We start from the raw sequence: 16,304 nt of genomic DNA, 5'->3' as shown, positions 1-16,304 counted from the left end.
TTTCTCTAGGATATCCCACAAAATAGCACCTAACTGATCTCGCTTCAAGCTTAGTAGCTTCAAGCTTCTTGACATATGCTTCACAACCCCAAATCTTAATGTGATTAAGACTTGGCTTTCTTCCATGCCATATCTCATAAGGCGTCTGTGAAACTGACTTGGAAGGTACTCTATTAAGCAAGTAAGCTATTGTATATAAAGCGTATCCCCAGAATGTTACTGGTAGATCGGCGGAACTCATCATAGAATGAACCATGTTCATCAAAGTTTGATTTCTCCTTTCAGAAACTCCATTAAGTTGTGGAGTTCCCGGTGGAGTCCACTGTGATATTATTCCACACTCTTTGAGATAATCTAGGAACTCGCTACTTAGATACTCCCCCTCGATCTGATCTTAAGATCTTTATCTGTTTCCCAGTCTACTTCTCAACTTCATTCTTGAATTCTTTGAACCTTTCAAAGGATTCTGACTTGTACTTCATACGATACACATAGCCAAACCGAGAGTGATCGTCGGTGAATGTGATATAGTAAGAGAAGCCTCCTCTCGACGTAGTAGACATAGGTCCACATACGTTAGTATGGATTAACCCTAGAATTTCAGTGGCACGCTCTCTTTTCCCAGTGAATGGAGATTTGGTCATCTTCCCTTTTAAGCAACATTCACAATTACCCATTTGGTCATTACCTAATGGGTGGAAATATCCGTCTTTCAACATCTTGCGAATCTTATCAAGGTTCACATGTCCAAGTTTAAGATGCCACATCTTTTCTTGGTTAACTTCTTCTCTAGCCCTTTTGGGTTTTGAGGTATTCCTGCTTTCAATACAGTGCATCCCACTACTTGTCTCTAGGTGAAAAAGTCCCTCTATCATATTACCATGAGAGATAATATGACTGTTCAAGTATAATGTGCAACTCATTTTGTCAAACAATATTGAGTGCCCATCTCGTAAAAGCTTAGAGATAGAAATCAAATTCTTTATACATGAAGGAAAATATAAACAATTTTTAAGTTCCAGGACTTCCCCAAAGGGTAGTTTAAGCATATAAGTGCCTATTGCTTTTGCAGAGATCTTAATGCCGTTCCCAACTCGCACAATCATCTCCCCATTGTGCAGTGTCCTGCTCCCTGTTAGTCCCTGCAACGAATTGCAGATATGTTGACTAGCGCCTGAATCAAATATCCAGGAATTGGAGCTCACTGTAAAAGCACTCTCTATGACAGAAATAGTCCCTTCCAAAGTTCGTGTCATAAGGCTCGCAATGCGCACCCTGTATTTCTTCTTCCAACGTTCATCCTTTCCATAATGAAAGCATGTTCCTTTGGATTTTATTGCCTTCTTCTTATGTATCCTTTTCCTTGTGATTGCATTCTCACTCCCACTGTCCTTTTTGAAACCTTGTTCAAACTTACAGCACATGTCAATCATCTCGGTAAAAGTATGATCGAATCTATTTATTTTGTAGTTTACAATCAACTTAGTGAAATCATCCAAGAGAGATGCAAGGAAAAAGTCTTGGGCCATTTTCCCATCGATGGAAGTTCCTAAACTCTCAAGATCTTGAAAGATCCTTTCCATCTTTTGTCCATGTTTATGAACCGATGTCCCCTTTGCCATTTTGGCATTCAATAGACTACAAACATTTGAGAATCGTACATTACTAGTCTCAATGTCATGCATCTTATGCAAACTTTCAACCATGGCACAAGAAGTGTCCATTTGCTTATGTAGCTTCATAAGCTCTTCACTAAGTGAAGTGAGGATTAAGCATTTGGCTTGTAAGTCATCCTCATAGTGTCTATCGTAATTTTGACACTCCTCCTTTGAAGCTAGTTTCGTAGGAGGTACATGAGGAGGGGATTGCTTAAGCACATACAATATGTCAATCACCTTTGAGACATTCTCAATGTGGTAATACTAAGCAAGGAAACGTTGGCCCCTAAGGCCCCTTTTGTCAAGTATAATGGTGGGTGTAATTTTAGGCATGTCGTTAACTACATAACATAACAGAAATCGTATTAGATTGTTGATTTTAAAAACTACTTGATTGGGTCTTAAATCAAATAGTACCACCCACTATTTTTGGCAAATTCCACATCCCTCAATGGAATTCGAGAGTTATGTTGAACTCTTAGCGGGGTATGGGAGGCTCACCATTACCAAGCCCACCTCACGATGATACGATGTTGGTTAGCAAAAATAATGATGAGAGAAAAACGCTTTAATCATTTACAACTCTTGTAATTACCCATCTAATTTGGCCTCTAGAGAATGATGCCTTACAATGATATGATGTTGGCACCATTGCACTTAGTTAAGTTATTCCCACCATGCTAGTTCGTGTAGGGGTTCAACAATAGCCTCACAATGATATGATGTCGGCCATCCTCGTTGCCTACCTCACCACATCATGTATGTACATATGGACTCCTCCTGAATGTAAGCACATACTTTGAACTTCCCCATGATAGGGTGAAGCCGGTGTAGGAGTCACAAATGATTGGAGCCCACCATGGTGGAAGGCCTACGAATAGATGTTCAAAGCATCTCTCACTTATCAACTTAATATTCGTTTTGTTGAGGGAGTAGTGTTGGGCTACATCAATTTTATTTTAATCTTATTAAAAGAACTTGGGCCTATCACAACCATTGGTCCAAGTTAATATGAATTAGTAGTATATAATACTCCCACTATTTCGATGAAACAAGCGAGACTATATAGAACTACTAACGAATGCATTGCATCCTCATATGGACTATATAGTCATATTAGGTCTTAGGATGATTATGAACCGTTTGATTTGATCCAACACGAGCCTTGTGTTGGACCTTGGGTCTAAGGTAGGTAGTTGTTGATTTTAGTTACGCGTTTAATCTAATTAAACCGTTATTTCCTATTGGGCGTTGGACCCAACTATTCCAATTTGCATACAAATAAACAAATAGGAATACTTGGAATAAAGAGAAGGGCTTATGCCCTTTTACAACACATTAGATGGACTTATGTCCATTTACAACAAATTTGAACTAATCAAATTACATTCAAATCTAAACTACTTAACCCAAGCATTCATAATGTAAAGCGGCCAATCACATAGCTCAATTATCGAGGCCTTTGGTTCATAATCACCATTTTCTTAATCAATCAAATTAACTAAGAAAGCAACTTAAACAATTGGGTTTCGGATTCATAGAATTGATTTAAATGGAACTAAATGAAATGAAAATCCAATTCTCATTCAAGAGACAAAACCATTTTGTTCTCATCATCTTTTGGGCCGAAAAACAATGACCAGAACTATTGGGCCATAAATTTAAAACATAAACTTTTGGAGTCACTTTGTAAAAACACAAGAGTCCACAACTTCATGTAATTACAACTAGAACCCAAAAATTTCAACAATAATAAAAACTTCATTAAAGGAGCAAAACAATTTGTCCTTTAGCGTTTTTGGGCCTTAACGTAAAAACGTAAACTTTTAGGTCAAAGTGCAAATACACAAAAGTATCAAAACTTTATGTAATTGCATGAAAGCCCCAAAAGTACCCCCACTAAGGGGTGGCCGGTTTTTGGTGAAAAATTCAAAATTTGAAAGTGTTTGGTGCAAGTGGATAGGTAGGTGAGGAAAAGTTGATTGGGATGGGTTGTAAGAAAAATGTTTTGTCAAACAATAAAAGCATAAATCATTCATCACCAATCATCCATCACCTACCAAAAAATAAACCAAAAACTTTATACAAAGCAACAAACATATTGAATCAAAACACCAAAACTTTTTTGTTCTTGGTAAGAACATCAAGAACATTGAAGAACACACATGAAAACTCATAAGAGCTCCATGAGTGTTTTCACTGAATAAAACTCAAATTTTCACTACACAAAAGAGGGTTAACATCCTAGGGTACTTAGGGGTTCCAAAAGTCACTTTAAAACTCTTTTAACAAGACAAACATGAACCCAAAAATCCACCCTTTGGATTTGGCCGAATCTCCCCACATACATGGCACCAAATTTTAGTTCCAATATTCATGCTTAAATGAACTACATCTACAACATTTGAGATGCTAAATTTTCAAGCAAAATTTATATTCAAAAGCAAGAACAAAGCTTGTAACATTTACAACATTTAAATCACAAACCATGAAAAACACAAAACCCAAAAGGATTCACCATAAACTAGACCTAGGCTGTTGATACCACTTGAAGGAAAAATTTTGTCCTAGCTAAGAACATGTGAGAATATTTGAACACATAGGCAAACTATTAACATACTAAAGTAGGCAAGCATTCAAAAACAATTCTAAAACCCATGACTTTCAAAGCCTAGTGAATGGTGAACCATGAGACTCTTCAACAACATTAAAGAGAAGGAAGGATTTAGAGATTCATTACCTTTGAAGCTCATCCTTGTTTACACAAGGGATTCACCCAAGTGGAGGGCCTTCAGGTCACCTCCTAGCTCCTTGGATCTTCCTTGTGATTTTCTTCCTTTTGATGCTCCTTTGCTCCTTGAGGATGTGAGGAAAGGATCTCCAAAAACACCAAAGATTTGGTGTCTCTAAGTCTCCACACCAAGGATGAGGTGTGAAGATGAAATGGATGACTTAGAGAAGAAAAGATTGCTAGCTATATCTTCTCTAAGTGGCTGGCCTCCTTTAGAGAAAAAGAGAGAAAGTGTTTGTCATCTTTGTCTCAAGAAAACCCTAATGAGGTAAAAGCTATAAAGATGCTTTTATATCTCTTTTCTTAGGTGAGTGGCAAACTTGCAATTAAGCAAAACTTCCCACTACCCTTGCTATGACCGGCCATCTTAAGTGATTGGGCTATTTGCCCATATTTGTTTTAGTTGTCATACAACTTAAACATAATGGGCCTAGTGGACCAAACATTTTTGGACCCCGAAGCCCAAAACTAACTTAAAAGCCCAATACGAACCTTTTGTAAAATTAATTAACTAATTAATTAATCTTGACCATTCTCAATTAAACCATTTAATTGCTTATCCATCTCATTTATATTTCTTCACTTTCATCCTTACTCGGTGTACGATCCATTAGGTTCCAATTAGCGAGGCAGTGGGCGATTGTTACTCTTAACGATCGATTGTGAATTGAAACAACATTTCAATTCTCCCTTTGTTGAAGATTAGTGTTTGCTATCTTCAGGGCTTCCACAAACCATGAGTGACACCTAGCAGTATGTCATGGCTACCCAAGCTAAGTAGAAGTGGTTGGAGAACCTATCCAGTTACAATTACAATGCAATACGGTCCTTCTCTAATACAATACTCTTAATCACATTGTTTGAGTGATAGTTTGTTTCATGTCTACTATCCAATGTGATACTTCTTTATATGATTCAATTGAATATGATTTGGAACATACTTCCTAAGTCATATTCGTATGCTTTGGCCAAAGACTCCTGAATCATATCTTAGAGTATTCTCCTTCCACCATGGAAGGTTAGAGATCCCTTGTTGTGCATTCATATGCCTACATGACTAGATAGCTTGACCCCAACAATGCCGTGGACACTCTCGATGGAATGCCTTTGACATGATCAAAGATCAAGGACCTAACCATTAGACATCTATGATGTCTCAGGTCAAAGGACTACTTTGCATATTGCAACTAACGAGTTCTTACATGACATGTATGTTCGAACTCTCTTTTGATCGTTGTTCAGTGTACTCGATTACTCTTTCGAGCACCTATGTGTTTGTCTTAGTGTCCAACACTAAATGACTTGAGACTAGTCATACTCACGCTTGAATTGACATAACACATACTAACCTTAGCGGATTGTCAAAGCCCAATTGGCAATCCTATGGCTAGGAACGTTTTAGGAATGAACATAAGAGAAAGGTCTCGTTAATCTAACTTACTTAAATCACTTATCTCTTAGATCAAAGACATTCCTTGGATTCCCTTATCGCTTAAACACATGATATAATAAATAGTGATTAACAATAAGCTTTGCCCTTTATTAAACATAGAATAGTTTAATACAATAAGTATTCCAAAAGCTATTATGTCAAATGAGTGGCTTTGTGGGCATACTTCCAACACAATTTTCGACCAGTTGTTGTTAGCAAAGATTATCAAACTTCGGCCAAGACATAACATTCTCCAGACCAAAGAGCTTAAAGGAAAGACATATTGCAAGTACCATAACTTGACTAAGCATACCACGAATAACTGCGTCGTGTTCCGTGATGATATTCAAAGCTGGATTAATAAAGGCAAGCTAAAGTTTCCTGATAAATAAATGGCGATCGACGTTGATCCATTCCCTTCGGCAACAGTTGGCATGGTAGACGCCCATTTGCCCAAGAGCAAAGGGAAAGGGAAGACCAAGTTTATCCCAATGCAACACATCCCAAAGCAAAACTCTCAACCACGACTCAAAATTGATCTATTTTCCAATGAACTGCCCACTGAGTTTTCAGGACCGACTGTAGTCGAATATATGTCAGACTCCAGTGCAGAAGAAACTGATGGGCCGATGGTTTTGTGAATCGAAGGAGAGACCGCCTCAGACTTCAACACCACGGAAACCATCTAAGGCCGCGGCGACACCTCCAAAGGAACTTGGCGGAGGCCAGTGCCAGAAAATGTTTGATAGGCTCGGCCTTCAGGAACGGACAGACGGCCCTACATCGGCCAAACAATGTCTTGATTTTGACGTGCTGTTTTATAACGAGGATTATTACTCGTGTAATTCCAACAATTCAAGTTCATCGACAAATCAAAAAACCTTCAAGCCGCCTGAGCCACGCGACCAACGTTGGTACAGTTACAACTCTCCCACTAGCATGTGTACTGCATTATCCAAATATCAAAAATGTCGACGCCAGTAGATAGATTGTATGGCTCGACGACAGGCAGCCCAGACCATTTCGGCCACTAAATGGCAGCCGAAATAAGCGATAAGAAGCGGATATGACCGACAAAACCTAACAATCATGGCTGAATTACAAGTGCGACAGAGAACAGATCGTAACTTTGAAACCACCATTGAAGAATCTGAGAAACGCATCAAACTCATCCTTCGACCTGGGAGATGAAAGTTCATTTCGAGCAGTTCGGGAAAAACATCAAAAGCAAACTTGTCAAGAAGCTCGGTGAATATTCTGCCAACGATTTGTACGGCCTACCCATGGCGTGTCAAGAAGCTCTCAACCTGGCATTAACTTGTCCTGATGTTGAACAAATTATCCAAAAAACCACCGATCTAACAATAAAGGCCAGTTTTCAGTGCATACGAGAAGCTAGGGTTCTTGGCTTCGATGTCAATCCATACAGGGACATTGATATGGTCGAACTTCATTTTTCTCTTGAAGACCTTCAATACTTACGACACCACTTCGAAGTCTTCTCGGCCGTATCTCTCTTCGGTCTTACAACCGATGAAAAAAATCAGGTGGCACGTTTAGACGCCTACCTAGGCACAAGGGATGCCCGGATCACATATGAAGAATGAGCCCGTAAAGTACTGCAAGGGTAAAATCAGACACACAAAATGAACGGGCTTGAAGACAACAATCAGAAGGAAGCAAAGTCGGGTTACATATCACAAGAACAAGTACTTGTTAAGGCATACGATGAGCAGGCTGAGGATGCTCTAACTCACGATGCTGCTGTTTGAAATGTGCCCTAAAGCCAATCATATGATGATACTTTACGGACATTTCACATGTTAAACTAATCTAGTTTAATATAAAGGGCAAAGATTATTGTTTGAGCCGTCTCATATAAATGTTATATGCTTAAACGATAAAGTCCAAGGAATATGTGATTGGGAGAATGTAATCTAATGAAGTTAGATTCATGAGACCATTCTTTCGTAGACACATCCTAAATGTTCCTGATCATAGGATTGCCAATTGGGCATTGACAGTCCATCAAGATCGGTACGTGCTATGTCTTCTCTCAGGGAGAGTGACTAGTCTCGAGTCATTGGTGTGTGTGACATCAAGACAAGTACGTAGGTGCTCAATAGAGAATGAGTTCACTGAACGTGATCGACGAAGAGTTCTCATATTCATGTCATATGAGAACTCATGGTTGGGATAATGCAAATTAGTCTTTTGACCTGAGGCATCACAGTTGTCTTGTGGTTAAGTCCTTGATCTTTGATTATGTCAAAGTCACCCCATCGGGGTGTCCACGGCATCATTGGGATTAAGCCACTTAGTCATGGAGACAAGTGAATGTGCAACAAGGGATCTTTAACCTTCAAATGGTTTGAGGGAGAATACTCTATGATATGATTTAGAATCTCTGGCCAGAGTATGAATGAGATTTAGAAAAGTCGTTCTAAATCACATTCAAAGAAATCATATAAGCACACGAATCACATTGGATAGTAGACATGAACATATAAACTATCAAACCAAACAATGTGGTCAAGAGTATTAGATTAGAGAAAGACCGTATTGCATTTGTAATCCCAAACTGAATAGGTTCTCTACCTCTTCTGATTAGCTTGGGTAACCATGATATGCTGCAAGGTGTCACTCATGGTTTGTGGAAGCCCTAAACGTGTGTAATCACTAAAGGGAGAATTGAAAGTAAGTTTCAATTCACAATCGATGTAAAATGGTTTTAATCGCCCACTGCCTCGCTAAAAGGAACCTAATGGATCGCACACCGTGTAAGGAGGAGATTGAAGAAACAATGGAGATGAGTAAGAATGATTAAATGGTTTAATCATTTATTTATGGCAAGGATTAATTAATATGTTAATTAATCAAACGAATAAGTTCGTTAAAGACCTCGGGATAGTTTTGGACATTAAGGCCCAATGGGCTTCGAACGTCAAGCCCATTGACTTAAGTTGTATGACAACTTAATGAATAATGATTCACAAAGGCCTAATTAGCCCAAAATATCCTAGGGCCGGCCATGATGCTAAGGGTAGTGAACTTGGACTTATTTACAAGTTTGCCACTCAAATGAATAAAGGTATAAATATTACTTTATAGCCTAAAATTCATTAGGGTTTGTTTTGGAGAAAATTGGAGAGAACATGTCTCTCCATTTCTCTCTAAAGAGGCCGGCCACCTTGGGGGTGCATCTTGCAATCCCACTACTCCAAGGTCACTCATTTCTTCTCCAATCTCTCCTTGGTGAAGAGACTTAGAGGTTCCCTATTTTGGGAACTTGGAGAAACCCATTCTTCCATCCAATTCCATAGATTTAAGATGCAAGGAATGAAGGCCCTCTCTTTGGGTGATTAGCCTTTGCTTATGCAAAGAGGAATCTACAAAGGTACAATTTCAACTCACTTTGTTTTGAGTTGATTAATGGTTCACCAATCTACTAGGCTTTGAATTTCTTGGTTAATGTTTTGTTTTTAAGTGCATGCTAGCATGATTCCGCCTTTAATTGTTAATTGCATGCTTATTGATGTTGCTTAAATGAACATGTTTTCACAAAATTTTCCTTCAAGTGGTATCAGAGCCTAGGTCTAGTAGTTGATGAATCCTTTTGGGTTTTGTGGTTCATAGTTTGTGATTTAAAAGTTGTAATATGTTACAAGCTTTATTCTTGTTTTGTGAATGTAAATTTTGTTAGAAAATTTGCCATCTCAAATGTTGTAGATGTAGTTCATATGAGCATGAATATTGGAGCTAAAATTTGGTGCCATGACTTTGGGGATTTTCGGCCAAATCCAAAGGGTGGATTTTTGGGTTCTTGTTTGACTTGTTAAAAGTGTTTTCAAGTGACTTTTGGAACCCCTATGTACCCTAGTTTGGTTAGATGTTATTTCCCTAAAGTTTGAATGGTTTTGGAATGTTTTTGGGTGAAAAATGTTCATGGAAAATTTTGAGTTTTTCATGAGTGTTCTTCATTGTTCTTGACATTTTTGCCAAGAACAAAAAGGTTTGTGTTTTGATTCAAAGTTTTGATTTATTTCATAAAGTTTATGTTTTATGCATTTTCAAATGTTTAAATGTTTTAGATATTTGTTTAAATGGCAATAGAAATAATGGTGGGTGTGAAAGGATTAATTCCCTTTCACACACACCACTTGTGCACTTGCATGCTTTATGTCAAAACTCACAAATCAACACACACATCACTCATATCCTCTTCCAAAACCGGCCACCCCCTAGTGGGGGTACTTTTGGGGCCTTTTATGCAATTACATAAAGTTTTGATACTTTTGTGTATTTGCACTTTGGCCCAAAAGTTTACGTTTTTACGTTTAGGTCCAAAAACGCTAAAGGACAAATTGTTTTGCTCCTTTAATGAAGTTTTTGCATTGATTAAATTTTGGGTTCTATTGTAATTACATGAAGTAGTAGACTTTTGTGTCTTTACAAAGTGACCCCAAAAGTTTTGCAATATAGCCCAAAAGTTCAGGTTAATTGCTTTATAGCCCAAATAAGTTGTGGTTATTGCATGATGGCCCAAATTAGGTAGAGAACAAAATTGTTTTGTCTCTTTAAATGAGAATTGGATTTTCATTTTGTTTAGCTCCATTTAAATCAATTTTATGGATACAAAAACCAAATGAAAATGTTGCATTCAATTTAATTAGTTAAAGTGTTAATTAATTAAAGGGTGATTATGAACCTAAGCCTAATATAATTGAGCTATGTGAAAGGCCGTTTCAAATTTGTTTGAACCATGGGAATGTGTAGATTAATTTTGGTTGTAATTTGATTTGATCAAATGTTGTAAAAGGGCTTAAGCTCTTCTTTACTTTAAAGTAATTTGTTTTATGCAAATGTTGTAATGAGCATAAGCTCACCTTTACTTTGAAGTACTTCTTTCTTGCTTTATTTGATATGCATGAAAATGAAGTAGTTGGGTCCAACGCCGTAAGACAACACGCCTTAATGTGATTAAACGCGTAACTAAAATCAATCACCATCCCTAGACCGAGATTCAACACAAGGCTCGTGTTGAATCTAAACAAAGGTTCATAGTCATCCTAAGGCCCTAAGGCAACTATATAGTCCATAAAATGAATGCAAAGTTTATGTTAGTAGTATCATATACTCTTGCTTTAAAAACCGTTTTAAAAGCATAGTGGGAGTATTATATACAACTAAAACAATGAGATGGACCAATAGTTGTAATAGGACCAAAATTGTTTTAATAGAGATTAAAATGTATATTTATATGTGATGAGACCTAAAACCCTCAACCAAACCATTATTAAGTTGAAAAGCGTGAGAGTGCTTTGAACACTCTTTCGTAGGCCTTCCACCGTGGTGGCTCCAATCGTTTATGACTTGTACACCGGCTTCACCCTATCATGGGGGAGTACAAAGTGCATGCTTATACTCAGGAGGAATCCATAAACATATGATGAGGTGAGTGTAGGCAACGAGGATGGCCGACATCGTATCATCGTGAGGCTATTCTTGAACCCCTTCACGAACTAAGCATGGTGGGAATGACTTAACTAAGTGCAATGGAGCCAACATCATATCATTGTGAGGTGACATTCTCTAGAGGCTAAATAAGATGGGTACTTGCATTAGTTGCAAATGAGTAAGCGTACTCTCTCATTATTATTGTTGCTAGCCAAACATCGTATCATCGTGAGGTGGGCTTGGTAATAGTGAGCCTCCCATAACCTACTAGGAGTTTCAGCCAAAACTCTCGAATTCCAATGAGGGATATGGAATTTGCCAAAAATAGTGGGTGGTGCTATTTGATTTAAAGACCCAAATCAAATGGCTTAAAATCAATCAATTTATATTCGTTATGTATTTGTTTACCAATATATTTGCAAACGCTATCCAAAACTTGACAAAGAAAAGCCGAATGCTTTAGTTTCCGGACTTGGTAACACAATCCCAAAGATTGTCTTAAATGGATTGTATATGTACCTAAGTAGTCTCATCCTCACAATCTTCCTAATGATAATGTATCATTGGAAGAACATGTTAGAAAAGTCTATCATGAAGAGGACAACACAAACAACCAATGCTTAATCCTTTGTTAAATGAACAAAGGAACTTACGAAGATTAGCATAATGACAAGGACACTTTTAGTGTTATTAGTTCTTCACTTACAAATCGTTGTATGAAGAAATAATAGTTGCTTTGAACAACCCTTAGTCGATGCAAACACTAGTGCTTGTTTCTTTGTTAAATGAACAAAGAACCTGAGAAGAAAGCACAAAGGCATGGACACTTTATGTGCCATGATTCTTCACTTACAAAATTGTTGTACGAAGAAATGAGAGTTGCCTTAAACAACTCTTGAAAGTTTGTAATTATGTTTAGAACATAATGGTTAGTTGACAAAAATAGTCCATTAACATGGACTTATGATGATTTTGAATCATTGAGTGTTGAAGTGATAAAACCACTTAATGAGACGGAAACTAGGCAAGGGCTTCACCTTTGTGTCCCTATCCTTATGGTTCACTAAGTTTATTGTAAACTATATAATGAACAATAATCACATGCTCTCCAAAATGTTTGATGTGTATAACACAATTGAAATAAGTTTCAAGAGAGATAGTGGGAGTTTAGGGACCATGACTATTGTAGTCAAAGGAGAAGTCAAATGAAGAAGATAAAAATTAACTCCAAGGGAACAAACTTTCTTTATAAAAGGATGGACATTGGAAGGGGTATTTGCAAGAAATGTCTTGCAAGTGTCAAGAACACACCTTTCGAAGGTGTTGTAAATTGTTCTTGAATAGTTCAAAACAGTTGGTTCTTCTACTTGAATGTTTGATTCCGTATTAGTAACTATGTTTTACAATCGTTGTAAAAGTGTGGCTAATAAGAAGTAGAAGATTAATGAGAGAAGAAAAAGTACTTCACATTCGGAAAGTGAATAAAATATAGATTTCTGCGAAAGTAGATGGTACTTACTTCCTCATATGAACTACCAAAGAAATTGGAAAAACCAAAGATTATCTTTACATTCCAATTTTAAGGAACTTCATTCCGTCACTATAGTAGAGATGGATGAATGTTTTGTTTGACAAAACATTGTTCTTTATTAATCAATGATTTGATTATAGTAATCTAATTGATTGTCTCTATAGTAGAGATGATATGGTAGTGTTAACTGTTTAGAATAAAATGATGCTTAAAACCCAAAAGGTTGCAAGGTAGTGACTAATCCCAACTTAAGTTGTGATTCCTCTAAAAACATAAATTACGAGTTGGTAATAAATGGATGCTTTGGATTGTTAGATCCGGATCCAATACCTCCTTGTTAAAATTGTATAGAGGCGAAATGTTCGAATCTTTATTCTTTTGGAAAGAAGAAAGAATCACAAAGTTGTTGAGGTTAATTCACTTAGATGTTAGTGGCACTTGTCCACAAACATAATACTACTCATGTTGGATGACATTCACCGAAGATCACTCTCGGTTGGACTATAGTTTATTTTGAATAAACACAAGTCTGAATACTTTGCAAAAGGTTTCAAAGAATTCAAGAAATGTAAGTTGATGAGTAAGACATCTAAAGTATTTACCTCCTTAGATTTGATCCAAGGAAAGGTAACACTTTAGATGAGTTTCCTTGAAAGATATCAAGGAAAATAGCATCATAAGATAATGTATTTCTCCATTAGGAGAAGAACGAACTCGAATAAGATTTAGTTCGTTAGATGTTATCTATTACCCATATATAGGATATATACTTCTAAAAACAATATGATTGTCAATTAGAAGATCTTCCAAGATTTTCATGACTCCATAAGATGTAGTTGGAAAGAAAGACAAATCTTAAGCATGTTAAGATTTGGGGTTGTGAGCTTATAAGCAATATTTGTTTGATAATAATCTTGTGGGATATCCTTAAATTAACTTTTGGATATCGCTTCTATAAACCAACTAACAAATGTTGTTATGTTGGGTAGTTCATTGTAATCCTACAATGTGATTTGCCTAAGAGCAAATGAACGAGGGATAGAACTCAAAGAATGGTTCTTTGAGAGACAAGAAAGTAATCAACAAATATAACAACCTAGTTCCTATACCTCAAGCTCCAAGGTAGTCGATAAGGATTTATAAACCGTCTCAGTTGAATGGTTTTTTGAACTTTATGACTAAGTCATAGAGTTGCATCTCTTAATTCGAAAGAACTAAGAATGAAAATTCTTATGACTACAATGAGTGTATATATATGATATATACTCAAGGAAATGGTAAAGTACCATTTGACCCGAAATAATGAAACCTTCATAAGCTAATTGGTAGCTTAAGGTAACTACAATAAAAAGGATGGTTGACTTTGAAGAAACCATTTTTGACGTAGTCTTGGTTTCAATTAATTCGAAGATAGCTAGCTACAACTAAATGGTGATTCAATGTTTGGACATAATATGGGTTTTCGAAACCATTATTAAGATAGTCTTGATAATATATGTCTAAAAACTATGAATCACAAGACATGTAAGTTGTAGAGATCCATCCATCATGAATCTTAGCAAGCTAGTGGGAGCTATAAGCGTCTTATGAGAGAAAGGTCAAATCGTTTGATTTCTCATAAAGATGTAAATGAATCTTTTGTTTACTAGGTTTACAAAAGATTAGTGGGAGTTAATCATATTCCTAAATTTGTATATATATATAAATATATATATGATATATATGAATATATATATGATATATTAATTTTGGAAATGAAAAGAATACTTCTTCGTTAAAGTTATGACTTTAAACATTATATGAAGATAGAATGTATATGGGAGATATAGTCTATATACATGGGATGGAAATCTATAATGATATATTTCATGATATAATTGGATTATATCAATCCCTAATAATAGACAATGGATGCTAGGAAGTTTCTCATATGATGATAAACTTCAATTAGAAGGACAACTCTAGTGAGACTAAGAAGTTGCTCTTCTCAAAGAGAACGTACTCTTTGACTCCCAAAGAAATAATGCGTAAATAGAATCCTTTATGCATACGCACAAAGGTGATTTATGTATTTCATATTGTATGAAAAACATTGATATGAGTTGTACCTAGAACGGTACAAAACGATATCAGTGCAAGCCCAAGATCAGAACCATGGCAACTGTCAAGTGAGTCCTTAAGTATTTAAGAAATACTAAAGGATAGATTTCTCAAAGAATGAGGAAGAATTAGAGTAACGTAATGGAAGCGTAAATGTATTAGATTATGAATCTAATCCATCATTGGATGTTTTTTCATTATGAATGAAGAGATAAACAGATATCTCTTTATTATGACTAAAGAGATATTTGGATGGAAACATTAAAGTAAATGACTTTAGTGTGTTCCATTATGAATGCAAAATATATTGCCATATAGAAGTTTGCAACAATGTTGTTTGGATGGGAAAGTTCATTTATGAACTCTTTATTCGGTTCCAACCAGAAAGTGTATCTAGTGTACTGACACTATGACACTAATGGGGCGATAGCTCAAGCCTGGGAATCAAGGTCTCATCAAGATCCGAACTCATATGAGAGACTGAACCACATGATTGAGAATCATGTATAATGGTGACGTCATTATTCTCAAGGTTGCTTCTATGGATAACATATAGATATCCATTGCCTAGGCCTACTATTCAGCCATTTATGAAATGACTACAAAAGAGGTATCATCACTGATGATTAAGCTGATTGGCTCTAGTGCAAGTGGGAGATTGTTGGAAATGTGCCCTAAAGCCAATCATATGATGATACTTTACGGACATTTCACATGTTAAACTAATCTAGTTTAATATAAAGGGCAAAGATTATTGTTTGAGTCGTCTCATATAAATGTTATATGCTTAAACGATAAAGTCCAAGGAATATGTGATTGGGAGAATGTAATCTAATGAAGTTAGATTCATGAGACCATTCTTTCGTAGACACATCCTAAATGTTCCTGATCATAGGATTGCCAATTGGGCATTGACAGTCCATCAAGATCGGTACGTGCTATGTCTTCTCTCAGGGAGAGTGACTAGTCTCGAGTCATTGGTGTGTGTGACATCAAGACAAGTACGTAGGTGCTCAATAGAGAATGAGTTCACTGAACGTGATCGACGAAGAGTTCTCATATTCATGTCATATGAGAACTCATGGTTGGGATAATGCAAATTAGTCTTTTGACCTGAGGCATCACAGTTGTCTTGTCGTTAAGTCCTTGATCTTTGATTATGTCAAAGTCACCCCATCGGGGTATCCACGGCATCATTGGGATTAAGCCACTTAGTCATGGAGACAAGTGAATGTGCAACAAGGGATCTCTAACCTTCAAATGGTTTGAGGGAGAATACTCTATGATATGATTTACAATCTCTGGCCAGAGTATGAATGAGATTTAGAAAAGTCG

Source organism: Malus domestica, chromosome 09, assembly GCF_042453785.1.
Source record: "Malus domestica chromosome 09, GDT2T_hap1".
NCBI lineage: Eukaryota > Viridiplantae > Streptophyta > Magnoliopsida > Rosales > Rosaceae > Malus > Malus domestica.
The sequence above is the reverse complement of the archived record's forward strand: the minus strand, read 5'-3'. Positions refer to the sequence as shown.